Source organism: Pristiophorus japonicus, chromosome 1 (assembly GCF_044704955.1).
Source record: "Pristiophorus japonicus isolate sPriJap1 chromosome 1, sPriJap1.hap1, whole genome shotgun sequence".
Taxonomy (NCBI): Eukaryota; Metazoa; Chordata; class Chondrichthyes; family Pristiophoridae; genus Pristiophorus; species Pristiophorus japonicus.
The window spans coordinates 376,006,963-376,013,205 of NC_091977.1; the positions used below are offsets into that span (position 1 = coordinate 376,006,963).

The window sequence follows — 6,243 nt, forward strand, 5'->3', positions numbered from 1 at the left end:
GCACTGAGAAGTTGGTGATAGATCTTTTTACTTACTCTTGTCATATTCCAAATTTAAAATGTTACAGTGCCCACTTTGAGCATTGTGTAGGTGTGCTGTGTTTGGGCAAGGTTTTTAGATAATATATTTTCTATTGGTAAATTTTGTTTACATATCTTGTGTGTATATAATCATGCATCTCAAATTTATATTGTGAAGTGGTATAATATAGCTGTGTTTCAGACAACGGGTAGAATACTGCTGAACCTCTTGAAATAGTATTGAAATTGGCAATAGAATAAAGAGTGCAGCTGTACTGGTTACAAATAAATAGCTCATATATAAAACAAATGAATAAAAAACATGCTTCGGAGTGATTTTTATCCATTTGTTTTAAATAACTTGCTATGGTTTCTTTCCACTACAGTACCACTGAACACTCTGGAAATGTTTAGAGAATGTCTGGAAGAGATGTTAAGCTCCCTTAAAAGAAAAACCTTTATTGTGCATCCTAACACTCAGTTGTGGAAACAGATCTAATTGCCCTTTGCTTGATGCCTGAAAGCATCCTAAGAGCTCAGACAGCAGGCTTGTTTTGTGCAACGGGTGCGATGAGAAAGTACAGCAGAAGAGCAGTCAAGATAAGGGCTTGGCCTCGATGTGTTTGGTTTAGAGTTCAGAGGAATTGTTCAAAAGCAAAGTACTTGAAGTTTGAATCAAACGCCAGACACAGTCGACAGTTTAATCCCATGTATGTTTGGCTGGGAGGTGCTCGACTGTTCAACGCTTAAACATAGGGAGCCCTGGTTGTTTGGGAGATTAAGGATTTGGTGCCTGACTGTAATGATGGGGAGCTAGATAAGATTACCATGCCTTCAGCAACCTATCATTTGCCTCTCCCTATAAATCCTGCCGATGGGAAGAAACAAAACTACATCTATGTTTCAGAGTGTTGATCCTAATATATATGGGATATCCTTCTGGTGCCAGAAAAAGTGCTGGGTTGGGCCCACTGATTATCATGTTATTTGCTTTAAATGATGTTCTGGAGTGATAGTCTCTATTTTCGGTTACTATGATAAAGTTGCAGTTCTTTAAATAAAACAAATGTAAAGCATTCTCCCCATATTTAGTCTCTGTGTAGACATTGCACCACCTCTAAGCAAGAGGGCAAGGATGCAAACTGATCTTTGGTTGGTGACTATGACCTTCCGCAACCAGCTGGCAATTATGGAGAAATTCAAAAAAGCCAACTGGCAACAATCTTTTTTGTTGCTGCCTCTAAATTTGACTCAAAACCGATTAAATGAAACTCACTTGATTGATGTAAGTTTAAATGACAGAAATGGTGTAAATGTAAAACGAGAAATGCTGGAAACCCAGCACATCAGTCAGCATTTGTGGAAAGAGCAGTTTATATTTGAGGTGCGGACTCTTTTTCAGAATGGTAGAAAAGGCCTCAGACTTCAAGTCTGAATATCTATCTCCTGTATTAATGGCTTGTCTTTGTACACATTACGAGATCAGTACTTATTTTCAACAGCATCCCATCCTCAGAGCTTCAGTATGGTGACCCAATGCTTAATTTTCAAACTGTGGCTACTGGCTTCCAATTGGAATTATTGGTTGTCGATCAAAGTAGTCAAATCATATTTTTAGTGACCAATAGCAAACCATTATTTTTTTCATTTAGGGCTGTTCATTGTGTAACATAAATTGAAGCAATGACTTAAAACAATATATATTGCTGCAGGAGTTCTTCAGAGCAGTGTCCTAGGCCCAATCATCTTGAGCTGCTTCATCAATGACCTTTACTGCATCACAAGGTCAGAAGTGGGGATATTCGCTGCTGATTGCGCAGTGTTCCGTTCCATTCGTAACTTCTCAGATAATGAAGCATGCAGCAAGACCTGAACAACATTCAGGCATGGACTGATAAGTGCGCCACCCAAGTGCCAGGCAATAACAATTTCCAACAAGAGAGCGTCTAACCACCTTCCATTAATATTCAATGGCATTGCCATCATCTAAACCCCCACCATCAACATCCTGGGGGTTACCATTGACCAGAAACTTGACGAGACCAGCCACATAAATACATAAATACAAGAGCAGGACAGAGGCTGGATATTGTGAGACGAGTAACTCCCCAAAGCCTTTCCACCATCTACAAGGCACAAGTCAGGAGTGTGATGGAATACTCTCCACTTGCGCCTAGATGAGTGCAGCTCCAACAACACTCAAGAAGTTCGACACCATCCAGGATAAAGCAGCCCGCTTGATTGGAACCCCATCATCACCTTCAACATTCACTCCCTCCACCACCGGCACATCGCGGCTGCAATTTGTACCATCTACAAGATGCACTGCAGCAACTTGCCAAGAATTCTTCGACAGCACTTCCCAAACCTGCAACCTCTATTACCTAGAAGGACAAGGGCAGCAGGCGCATGGAGTATCACCCCCTCCAAGTTCCCCTCCAAGTCACATACCATCCTGACTTGGAAATAGATTGTCGTTCCTTCATCGTGGCTGAGTCAAAATCTTGGAATTCCCTTCCGAACAGCACTGTGGAAGTACCTTCTCCGCATGGACTGCAGTGGTTGAAGAAGGTGGCTCACCACCACCTTCTTGAGGACAATTCTGGATGGGCAAAAAATGCTGGCTTTGCCAGCAGCGCTCATATCCCGTGCATGAATTCATTTTTTTAAATACATATATATTCTACACTAATTGATCTCCTGTGGTGATGGTTAAGGTGAGTCCGGAAATACGATATTTTATAATGTGGGGTTTTATGCTATGTAACACACACGTATTATCATGGCCACTGATTTAAGATGACTGAATTAGTCACATTCTACTTTATTTCATGGTATTCTGGGAGTTATATTAGCATTTCGGGGGCTGAAAACTAAATCAGTGGCCTTGATTCTTGATTTGGAGGCAGCACTAGATTTGCGAGTTCTGTGATTTGCAGCTCAATAGAGGGGAACTTGTGCTTTGGTGGATATTGGGTCAAATTTGGGGTTTGGTTCCCAAGAATTGTCAGCAGTGGGGAGGGCAAAGGTCTGACACCATTGATGAAGGGAGGGTTCCTGGGTGTGGCATTGAATTCATTATTGTTTTGTGATTAGTTACCAGAAAAATACTGTTTTCTTTAGATCAATATTAACAACTGTATAAATAAATATACTGATGTGTCTTTGTTTCACTGGAACAATAAATAAGCAGATTATTATTTTAATGAAGTTAATTTTTGTTTTCAAACTGTAAAATTCAGTCAGCAATTTTTGCATCCAAAAAAATGACCTTGCACAGCTTCTGTTTTTTTTCTAATTAGCAGCTAGATTAACAAATCTCGTGTAAGTAGTGTTTAAATGTAAACAATGGGACATTGTCTCTTAGCTTGACTCCTTTTCTGAAATTAAAACATTTTTTTTCTTTTTGAAATTAAAAAATCAAGTTAATAGCTTTAATTTAAAAGTTTAGTTGAAAGCTGATTCAAATTAACCATCCATTTGAATACATTTCCAAAAAGGCACATGCAGAAATATGCATGACATCATCTAACTTCAAATATGTATTGTTTATAATTTGAACATAAAAGTTACCACAGGGGTGTAGTCATTACAATCTGTCAGTTTGAAGTGAATCTCTGCTTTTTTTATTATTTTCTCTCTTTCACGTACGATAACAATGGGAATAAGAACAGACACACATTCGATAGACTGAAGTTTCAGTGCTGTAAACGTCTACGGCTCTGAGTGATCCCAAACAGGTGATGTAGTTGTTTACTTATATCTGAGACCTCCTAGCTGCATCTCACAAGATACTTGCAGATGAGGAAGTGGCCCATCTTAATTCCTCCATCCAGAACAATCCTACACTTCCCTCTCTTTCCCGCCCCCCCCCCCCCCCCAATCTAGTTGTTTCTTAAATGATTCCAAGGTTTTTGCTTCTACCAATTTGCTAGGAAATCCATTCCAAGCATTGATCACTGTGGAAAAACTTCCTTATATCATTCCTAATGGTACCTTTTACTTGTTTGAATCTGTGTCCCCTTGTCCTACTTCCACAGCTTAATTTAAAGAAGTGTTCTGAATTAAACTTTTACATACCATTTACAATCTTGTATATCTATAAAATATAAGAATTAGGAACAGGAGTAGGCCATCTAGCCCCTCGACCCTGCTCCACCATTCAACAAGATCACCTCTCTGAGACATCTGTTCCAGCCAGAAATGCCCATGGGCTAGGCGTTCCACCTTACATTGCTGGGCTAGTGTCCATATATTGCTCAAAAAGGCCTGCTATCGCTCAGTTGGCTTCAAAAGTGCAAAGTTAGGCCGGAAAGTTGATCGCCCAACTTTCAGCTCACATCACAGGGCTGATATCTGAGGTGGTGCCCACACATCGCCCAGTGCAACGTGCGGCACATCGCTCACACATCACCGGGCTGATCGCTCGCTGAGGACATCGCTGGAGAAAAGCTGCTTTTCCCTGGCCTTCCTCACAGAACTCGGCCCTACGGATGCCATTTTGAACGTCGGAGGACGAGCGGAGGCTGCTTAAACAAGGAGCTTATAATTTGAGAGTTATTTAAGGATCTTTTACTGATGGATCCACTCACATTTATACTTACATTTATATTTATTTTTATTTTAGTACAAAGGGCATTTATAACAATGGTGATAATAGTGATAGTGATGGGGCCTGTAGCTTCTCTAACATTACTTGTAACTGCTCAATTGCTGGCGTCTGAGGTTGAGTTAAGTGAATGAAGGGTTTAGTGAAGGGGCCAATCGAAGAGATCGCAGACTAACATGGGGGCGGAGGAGGAGACCGTACAGCCGACGAACTTACAGGGAAAAGTAATCTTACCACAACTTGTCTGATAACATGTGCCTTAGGAGGCTGCGCTTGCGAAAGGAGGTCATCGATGAGATATGCCAGATCATCAAGGGGGATCTGCAGCCTACCAGCACCATTAGGACCGCACTGCCCGTTGAGGTAAAGGTTACTGCGGTACTATCCTTCTATGCATCTGGCTCCTTTCAGGCTTCAGTTGACGACATCTGTGGTATCTCTCAGCACGCCACACACTGCTGCATTCGGCAGGTGACTGAAGCCCTTTATGCTCGCAGGATAGACTTTATAAACTTCCCTATGACCAAGGAGGCACAAACTGGGAGGGCTTCGGGTTTCTCGAGAATAGCAAACTTCCCCAAAGTGCAGGGAGCAATAAACTGCACGCACATCATCCTGAAAGCATCTTTAGAGAATGCAGATGTGTTTCGTAACCTAAAAGGATTCCACTCCCTGAATATGCAGCTTGTTTTCGACCACAACCAAATTATCATGGCAGTTAATGCTACATTTCCAGGCAGCATCCATGATGTGCACATCCTGCGTGAGGGCGCTGTCTCTGATATGTTTGACAGTCAAGGTCATGGTTGGATACTGGGGGATAAAGGATATATGGCCTTGCAAGCTGGCTAATGACCCCCCCCCCCTGCATAATCCCCAGACGGAAGCAGAGGAGCGTTATGATGAAAGCCACATAGCTACACGCAATATCGTCTAAAAGACAATTGGAGTGCTCAAGCAGTGCTTCAGATGCCTGGACCACTCTGGAGGCAGCCTACAATACCACCCTGACCAGGTCGCTGAGTTTATTGTGGTGTGCTGCATGTTGCATAACCTAGCTATAAGGAGAGGACAACAATTGCCAGATGGGGCTGCCGGTCCACCTCAGGAAGGAGATGGAGGAGGAGGATGGGGAGGAGGCTGGTGAGGACTTCAGGGAGGACAATCAGCCTGGCGATGAATCCATGGTCCCACCCACTCCCCCACCCCCCGGGAAGATTAGAAAAATCCCGTGGGAGTTACGCGGCTGCAACGCTGTTGCGCCAGCAGCCCATAAATGAACGCTTTGCATGAACTTACACCGGGGACAGTCACAGCTATAGTTACGGTTATGGCAAAACAACAGTTGCGTTTGCGTTGAGTTACATTTCATCCTTACCAGGTCTGGCCTGGTCATTGTTTTACAACAGTTGGATTCATGTTTTATCTTAACTCATGTTTTTAGAAGACACTGCACAACAATTGTAAAGTGAAATTTTTTAAAATTATATTAACAAGATTTATTAAAACCCCTCAGTGAAACAACAATAACGATAACAATAACAATTTTAACAATTTTAACAATCACCTCCTCCTGTCCACCAGATCCTGGTTCCCCCCCCCCCCCCATCCCGT

General features: G+C 42.2%; 1 protein-coding gene across 1 annotated transcript in view; it reads left to right on the forward strand.

The window, feature by feature from the left end:
• Nucleotides 1-6,243, forward strand: part of LOC139273964 (tumor protein D52-like) — a 375,101-nt gene that overhangs the window by 359,723 nt on the left and 9,135 nt on the right. The gene's annotated exons all lie outside the window — the stretch shown is intronic.